The sequence below is a fragment of the Rhinoderma darwinii genome, chromosome 3 (genome assembly GCF_050947455.1).
Source record: "Rhinoderma darwinii isolate aRhiDar2 chromosome 3, aRhiDar2.hap1, whole genome shotgun sequence".
NCBI lineage: Eukaryota > Metazoa > Chordata > Amphibia > Anura > Rhinodermatidae > Rhinoderma > Rhinoderma darwinii.
This window is the reverse complement of record NC_134689.1, coordinates 342533565-342542078: the sequence shown is the minus strand read 5'-3', so window position 1 is coordinate 342542078 and position 8514 is coordinate 342533565.

Below are 8514 nucleotides of genomic sequence, written 5' to 3'. Positions count from 1 at the left end.
ATGCCCAGCCAGAGTTCCAGGGTGATTGGTGGTAGGTCCCGGTGGGGGCCAGCGGGAGCAACCTGCATCCTCATGCCCAGCCAGAGTTCCAGGGTGATTGGTGGTAGGTCCCGGTGGGGGGCAGCGGGAGAAACCTACATCCCCATGCCCAGCCAGAGTTCCAGGGTGATTGGTGGTAGGTCCCGGTGGGGGGGCAGCGGGAGCAACCTACATCCCCATGCCCAGCCAGAGTTCCAGGGTGATTGGTGGTAGGTCCCGGTGGGGTGGAAGGGGAGCAGCGGGAGCAACCTGCATCTCCATGCCCAGACAGAGTTCCAGAGTGATTGCAGGTAGGTCCCGGTGGGGTGGAAGGGGGTCAGCGGGAGCAAACTGCATCCCCATGCCCAGCCAGAGTTCCAGGGTGATTGCAGGTAGGTCCCGGTGGGGTGGAAGGGGGGGCAGCGGGACCAACCTGTGTCCCTATGCCCAGCCAGAGTTCCAGAGTGATTGCAGGTAGGTCCCGGTGGGGTGGAAGGGGGGGGCAGCGGGACCAACCTGTGTCCCTATGCCCAGCCAGAGTTCCAGAGTGATTGCAGGTAGGTCCCGGTGGGGTGGAAGGGGGTCAGCGGGAGCAACTTGCATCCCCATGCCCAGCCAGAGAACCAGGGTGATTGCTGGTAGGTCCCGGTGGGGTGGAAGGGGGGGCAGCGGGACCAACCTGTGTCCCTATGCCCAGCCAGAGTTCCAGAGTGATTGCAGGTAGGTCCCGGTGGGGTGGAAGGGGGTCAGCGGGAGCAAACCGCATCCCCATGCCCAGCCAGAGTTCCAGGGTGATTGCAGGTAGGTCCCGGTGGGGTGGAAGGGGGGGCAGCGGGACCAACCTGTGTCCCTATGCCCAGCCAGAGTTCCAGAGTGATTGCAGGTAGGTCCCGGTGGGGTGGAAGGGGGGGCAGCGGGACCAACCTGTGTCCCTATGCCCAGCCAGAGTTCCAGAGTGATTGCAGGTAGGTCCCGGTGGGGTGGAAGGGGGTCAGCGGGAGCAACTTGCATCCCCATGCCCAGCCAGAGAACCAGGGTGATTGCTGGTAGGTCCCGGTGGGGTGGAAGGGGGGGCAGCGGGACCAACCTGTGTCCCTATGCCCAGCCAGAGTTCCAGAGTGATTGCAGGTAGGTCCCGGTGGGGTGGAAGGGGGTCAGCGGGAGCAAACCGCATCCCCATGCCCAGCCAGAGTTCCAGGGTGATTGCAGGTAGGTCCCGGTGGGGTGGAAGGGGGGGCAGCGGGACCAACCTGTGTCCCTATGCCCAGCCAGAGTTCCAGAGTGATTGCAGGTAGGTCCCGGTGGGGTGGAAGGGGGTCAGCGGGAGCAACTTGCATCCCCATGCCCAGCCAGAGTTCCAGGGTGATTGCAGGTAGGTCCCGGTGGGGTGGAAGGGGGTCAGCTGGAGCAAACCGCATCCCCATGCCCAGCCAGAGTTCCAGGGTGATTGCAGGTAGGTCCCGGTGGGGTGGAAGGGGGGGCAGCGGGACCAACCTGTGTCCCTATGCCCAGCCAGAGTTCCAGAGTGATTGCAGGTAGGTCCCGGTGGGGTGGAAGGGGGTCAGCGGGAGCAACTTGCATCCCCATGCCCAGCCAGAGAACCAGGGTGATTGCTGGTAGGTAAGGAGATCCATTTGGTGACCAAACAGCAGTGAAAATAAAAAGGCCCAAATGTCAAAGAATGACACTTTTAATACTGAAAGTGAAACATTTAAAATCAAGTTAAAGTGGGGTATGTTCAGAAATGTCAGAGACGGTAATGAGCAGCAGAGGCAGGCCGGGGCAGAGTTCCAGGGCCAGGGGTGTGACGGCAGGCAGCGTAGGCCGGGGCAGAGTTCCAGGGCGGTGGGTGAGAGGACTAGGCCTCAATCCAAGGAGATCCATTTGGTGACCAAGCAGCAGTGAAAATAAAAAGGCCCAAATGTCAAAGAATGCCATTTCTGCTACTGAAAGTGAAACATTTAAAAGTGAAACATTTAAAATCAAGTTAAAGTGGGGTATGTTCAAAAATGTCAGAGGCGGTGGTGAACAGCAAGGGCAGGCCGGGGCAGAGTTCCAGGGCCAGGGGTGTGACGGCAGGCAGCGTAGGCCGGGGCAGAGTTCCAGGGCGGTGGGGAGAGGACTAGGCCTCAATCCAAGGAGATCCATTTGGTGACCAAGCAGCAGTGAAAATAAAAAGGCCCAAATGTCAAAGAATGCCATTTCTGCAACTGAAAGTGAAACATTTGAAAGTGACACATTTAAAATCAAGTTAAAGTGGGGTATGTTCAAAAATGTCAGAGGCGGTAATGAGCAGCAGAGGCAGGCCGGGGCAGAGTTCCAGGGCCAGGGGTGTGACGGCAGGCAGCGTAGGCCGGGGCAGAGTTCCAGGGCGGTGGGTGAGAGGACTAGGCCTCAATCCAAGGAGATCCATTTGGTGACCAAGCAGCAGTGAAAATAAAAAGGCCCAAATGTCAAAGAATGCCATTTCTGCTACTGAAAGTGAAACATTTGAAAGTGAAACATTTAAAATCAAGTTAAAGTGGGGTATGTTCAAAAATGTCAGAGGCGGTGGTGAACAGCAAGGGCAGGCCGGGGCAGAGTTCCAGGGCCAGGGGTGTGACGGCAGGCAGCGTAGGCCGGGGCAGAGTTCCAGGGCGGTGGGTGAGAGGACTAGGCCTCAATCCAAGGAGATCCATTTGGTGACCAAGCAGCAGTGAAAATAAAAAGGCCCAAATGTCAAAGAATGCCATTTCTGCAACTGAAAGTGAAACATTTGAAAGTGACACATTTAAAATCAAGTTAAAGTGGGGTATGTTCAAAAATGTCAGAGGCGGTAATGAGCAGCAGAGGCAGGCCGGGGCAGAGTTCCAGGGCCAGGGGTGTGACGGCAGGCAGCGTAGGCCGGGGCAGAGTTCCAGGGCGGTGGGTGAGAGGACTAGGCCTCAATCCAAGGAGATCCATTTGGTGACCAAGCAGCAGTGAAAATAAAAAGGCCCAAATGTCAAAGAATGCCATTTCTGCTACTGAAAGTGAAACATTTGAAAGTGAAACATTTAAAATCAAGTTAAAGTGGGGTATGTTCAAAAATGTCAGAGGCGGTGGTGAACAGCAAGGGCAGGCCGGGGCAGAGTTCCAGGGCCAGGGGTGTGACGGCAGGCAGCGTAGGCCGGGGCAGAGTTCCAGGGCGGTGGGTGAGAGGACTAGGCCTCAATCCAAGGAGATCCATTTGGTGACCAAGCAGCAGTGAAAATAAAAAGGCCCAAATGTCAAAGAATGCCATTTCTGCAACTGAAAGTGAAACATTTGAAAGTGACACATTTAAAATCAAGTTAAAGTGGGGTATGTTCAAAAATGTCAGAGGCGGTAATGAGCAGCAGAGGCAGGCCGGGGCAGAGTTCCAGGGCCAGGGGTGTGACGGCAGGCAGCGTAGGCCGGGGCAGAGTTCCAGGGCGGTGGGTGAGAGGACTAGGCCTCAATCCAAGGAGATCCATTTGGTGACCAAGCAGCAGTGAAAATAAAAAGGCCCAAATGTCAAAGAATGCCATTTCTGCTACTGAAAGTGAAACATTTGAAAGTGAAACATTTAAAATCAAGTTAAAGTGGGGTATGTTCAAAAATGTCAGAGGCGGTGGTGAACAGCAAGGGCAGGCCGGGGCAGAGTTCCAGGGCCAGGGGTGTGACGGCAGGCAGCGTAGGCCGGGGCAGAGTTCCAGGGCGGTGGGTGAGAGGACTAGGCCTCAATCCAAGGAGATCCATTTGGTGACCAAGCAGCAGTGAAAATAAAAAGGCCCAAATGTCAAAGAATGCCATTTCTGCTACTGAAAGTGAAACATTTAAAAGTGACACATTTAAAATCAAGTTAAAGTGGGGTATGTTCAAAAATGTCAGAGGCGGTAGTGAACAGCAGAGGTAGGCCGGGGCAGAGTTCCAGGGCCAGGGGTGTCACGGCAGGCAGCGTAGGCCGGGGAAGAGTTCCAGGGCGGTGGGGAGAGGACTAGGCCTCAATCCAAGGGGATCCATTTGGTGACCAAGCAGCAGTGAAAATGAAAAGGCCCAAATGTCAAAGAATGCCATTTCTGCAACTGAAAGTGAAACATTTGAAAGTGACACATTTAAAATCAAGTTAAAGTGGGGTATGTTCAAAAATGTCAGAGGCGGTAGTGAACAGCAGAGGTAGGCCGGGGCAGAGTTCCAGGGCCAGGGGTGTCACGGCAGGCAGCGTAGGCCGGGGCAGAGTTCCAGGGCAGTGGGGAGAGGACTAGGCCTCGATCTAAGGAGATCCATTTGGTGACCAAACAGCAGTGAAAATAAAAAGGCCCAAATGTCAAAGAATGACATTTTTGATACTGAAAGTGAACCATTTAAAATCAAGTGAAAGTGGAGTACGTTCAAAAATGTCAGAGGCGGTGGTGAACAGCAGGGGCAGGCCGGGGCATAGTTCCAGGGCCAGAGTGTGACGGCAGCACAGGCCGGGGCAGAGCTCCAGGGCCAGAGTGTGACGGCAGGCAGCATAGGCCGGGGCACAGTTCCAGGGCCAGAGTGTGACGGCAGGCAGCGTAGGCCGGGGCAGAGTTCCAGGGCGGTGGGGAGAGGACTAGGCCTCGAGATAAGGTGATCCATTTGGTGACCAAGCAGCAGTGGAAATAAAAAGGCCCAAATTTCAAAGAATGACATTTTTGATACTGAAAGTGAAACATTTAAAATCAAGTTAAAGTGGGGTACGTTCAAAAATGTCAGAGGCGGTAATGAGCAGCAGAGGCAGGCCGTGGGCACAGTTCCAGGGCCAGAGTGTGACGGCAGCACAGGCCGGGGCAGAGTTCCAGGGCCAGAGTGTGACGGCAGGCAGCATAGGCCGGGGCACAGTTCCAGGGCCAGAGTGTGACGGCACGCAGCGTAGGCCGGGGCAGAGTTCCAGGGCGGTGGGGAGAGGACTAGGCCTCGAGATAAGGAGATCCATTTGGTGACCCAACAGCAGTGAAAATAAAAAGGCCCAAATGTCAAAGAATGACATTTCTGCTACTGAAAGTGACACATTTAAAATCAAGTGAAAGTGGGGTATGTTCAAAAAATGTCAGAGGCGGTAATGAGCAGCAGAGGCAGGCCGGGGCACAGTTCCAGGGCCAGAGTGTGACACTGTCCGCCGATAGATAACCCTTTGCACATTATCGTCATCATCATTATCAGCAGCAGTTGCTGTCAGCCAGCTCCAGAGTGTATGAGCGGCGTGTGCTGCCCATTGCAGCCCAGGGTAGAGGAGCCGTGTGCAAGCTGTGCATGCCCGGGGGCAACAGTGTATGAGCTCCTCAGCGCCAGCGGGGGGGGGTCCCACTATGTCCCAAGCCGCCTGACATGTACTTCCGGTCGGCTAGGAGGTGGCATGTCAGCTGGGCTGTCAGCCAGCTCCAGAGTGTATGAGCGGTGTGTGCCTGCACCCGTGGGGGGGGGGGATACAGGAGCCATGGGGAAGCTGTGCAAGACCGGGGGCAGCCGTGTACGAGCTCCGCAGCGCCCCTTGTGGACTTCCAGGGCAAGAGCGATATGAGCGGCAAAGTCATGCCGACCTCCTGGAAGTCCCCGTCGGCTTCGCTCGCGGGTCGGTCCCGCTGATTTTTCTACCTTCATAATAAAAAAATCTTTTTTTTTTTATGGCATTTTCGGAAGCCTCAAGCCCACCTGGAGTTGCACGAGCAAGGCCACGTCGGCGTCTCCTTCCGAAAGCGGCCGGGAGCCAGTTCCGAGTATGAGCGGCGTGTGCCTGCCTTTTGCACCCGTGGGGGGATAGAGGGGCCCCTGGGGAGCTTGTACATGCCGGCAGCTTCCTTGTGGGAGCTCCACAGCGCCCGCGGCGAGTCCCGTTGTGTCCAGCCGGCTGACAAGCACTTCCGGTCCGCGAAGGATGCATGTCAGCGGCGGTGTGCCCGCTCCGGGTATGAGCGGCGTGTGCCTGCCTATGGCATCCTTGGGGGGATAGAGGAGCCATGGGGAAGCCGTGCCAGCCCGGTTGCAGCCGTGTATGAGCTCCTCAGCGCCAGCCTCGGAGTTTGAGGGCTTTAGCGGTATGCACGGCCAACTCATGCCGACCTCCTGGAACTCCCCGTCGGCTTCGCTCGCGGGTCGGTCCCGCTGATTTTTCTACCTTCATAATAAAAAAATCTTTTTTTTTTTATGGCATTTTCGGAAGCCTCAAGCCCACCTGGAGTTGCACGAGCAAGGCCACGTCGGCGTCTCCTTCCGAAAGCGGCCGGGAGCCAGTTCCGAGTATGAGCGGCGTGTGCCTGCCTTTTGCACCCGTGGGGGGATAGAGGGGCCCCTGGGGAGCTTGTACATGCCGGCAGCTTCCTTGTGGGAGCTCCACAGCGCCCGCGGCGAGTCCCGTTGTGTCCAGCCGGCTGACAAGCACTTCCGGTCCGCGAAGGATGCATGTCAGCGGCGGTGTGCCCGCTCCGGGTATGAGCGGCGTGTGCCTGCCTATGGCATCCTTGGGGGGATAGAGGAGCCATGGGGAAGCCGTGCCAGCCCGGTTGCAGCCGTGTATGAGCTCCTCAGCGCCAGCCTCGGAGTTTGAGGGCTTTAGCGGTATGCACGGCCAACTCATGCCGACCTCCTGGAACTCCCCGTCGGCTTCGCTCGCGGGTCGGTCCCGCTGATTTTTCTACCTTCATAATAAAAAAATCTTTTTTTTTTTATGGCATTTTCGGAAGCCTCAAGCCCACCTGGAGTTGCACGAGCAAGGCCACGTCGGCGTCTCCTTCCGAAAGCGGCCGGGAGCCAGTTCCGAGTATGAGCGGCGTGTGCCTGCCTTTTGCACCCGTGGGGGGATAGAGGGGCCCCTGGGGAGCTTGTACATGCCGGCAGCTTCCTTGTGGGAGCTCCACAGCGCCCGCGGCGAGTCCCGTTGTGTCCAGCCGGCTGACAAGCACTTCCGGTCCGCGAAGGATGCATGTCAGCGGCGGTGTGCCCGCTCCGGGTATGAGCGGCGTGTGCCTGCCTATGGCATCCTTGGGGGGATAGAGGAGCCATGGGGAAGCCGTGCCAGCCCGGTTGCAGCCGTGTATGAGCTCCTCAGCGCCAGCCTCGGAGTTTGAGGGCTTTAGCGGTATGCACGGCCAACTCATGCCGACCTCCTGGAACTCCCCGTCGGCTTCGCTCGCGGGTCGGTCCCGCTGATTTTTCTACCTTCATAATAAAAAAATCTTTTTTTTTTTATGGCATTTTCGGAAGCCTCAAGCCCACCTGGAGTTGCACGAGCAAGGCCACGTCGGCGTCTCCTTCCGAAAGCGGCCGGGAGCCAGTTCCGAGTATGAGCGGCGTGTGCCTGCCTTTTGCACCCGTGGGGGGATAGAGGGGCCCCTGGGGAGCTTGTACATGCCGGCAGCTTCCTTGTGGGAGCTCCACAGCGCCCGCGGCGAGTCCCGTTGTGTCCAGCCGGCTGACAAGCACTTCCGGTCCGCGAAGGATGCATGTCAGCGGCGGTGTGCCCGCTCCGGGTATGAGCGGCGTGTGCCTGCCTATGGCATCCTTGGGGGGATAGAGGAGCCATGGGGAAGCCGTGCCAGCCCGGTTGCAGCCGTGTATGAGCTCCTCAGCGCCAGCCTCGGAGTTTGAGGGCTTTAGCGGTATGCACGGCCAACTCATGCCGACCTCCTGGAACTCCCCGTCGGCTTCGCTCGCGGGTCGGTCCCGCTGATTTTTCTACCTTCATAATAAAAAAATCTTTTTTTTTTTATGGCATTTTCGGAAGCCTCAAGCCCACCTGGAGTTGCACGAGCAAGGCCACGTCGGCGTCTCCTTCCGAAAGCGGCCGGGAGCCAGTTCCGAGTATGAGCGGCGTGTGCCTGCCTTTTGCACCCGTGGGGGGATAGAGGGGCCCCTGGGGAGCTTGTACATGCCGGCAGCTTCCTTGTGGGAGCTCCACAGCGCCCGCGGCGAGTCCCGTTGTGTCCAGCCGGCTGACAAGCACTTCCGGTCCGCGAAGGATGCATGTCAGCGGCGGTGTGCCCGCTCCGGGTATGAGCGGCGTGTGCCTGCCTATGGCATCCTTGGGGGGATAGAGGAGCCATGGGGAAGCCGTGCCAGCCCGGTTGCAGCCGTGTATGAGCTCCTCAGCGCCAGCCTCGGAGTTTGAGGGCTTTAGCGGTATGCACGGCCAACTCATGCCGACCTCCTGGAACTCCCCGTCGGCTTCGCTCGCGGGTCGGTCCCGCTGATTTTTCTACCTTCATAATAAAAAAATCTTTTTTTTTTTATGGCATTTTCGGAAGCCTCAAGCCCACCTGGAGTTGCACGAGCAAGGCCACGTCGGCGTCTCCTTCCGAAAGCGGCCGGGAGCCAGTTCCGAGTATGAGCGGCGTGTGCCTGCCTTTTGCACCCGTGGGGGAATAGAGGAGCCATGGGGAAGCTGTGCATGCCCAAGCTTCAAACTGTCACCATGTCAACAGACATGGTGACAGCGTCCCGATCGCAAAGCAGGATTCAAACAGGACCAATCAGAGTGGTCCCTGTGCCGGAAACGAG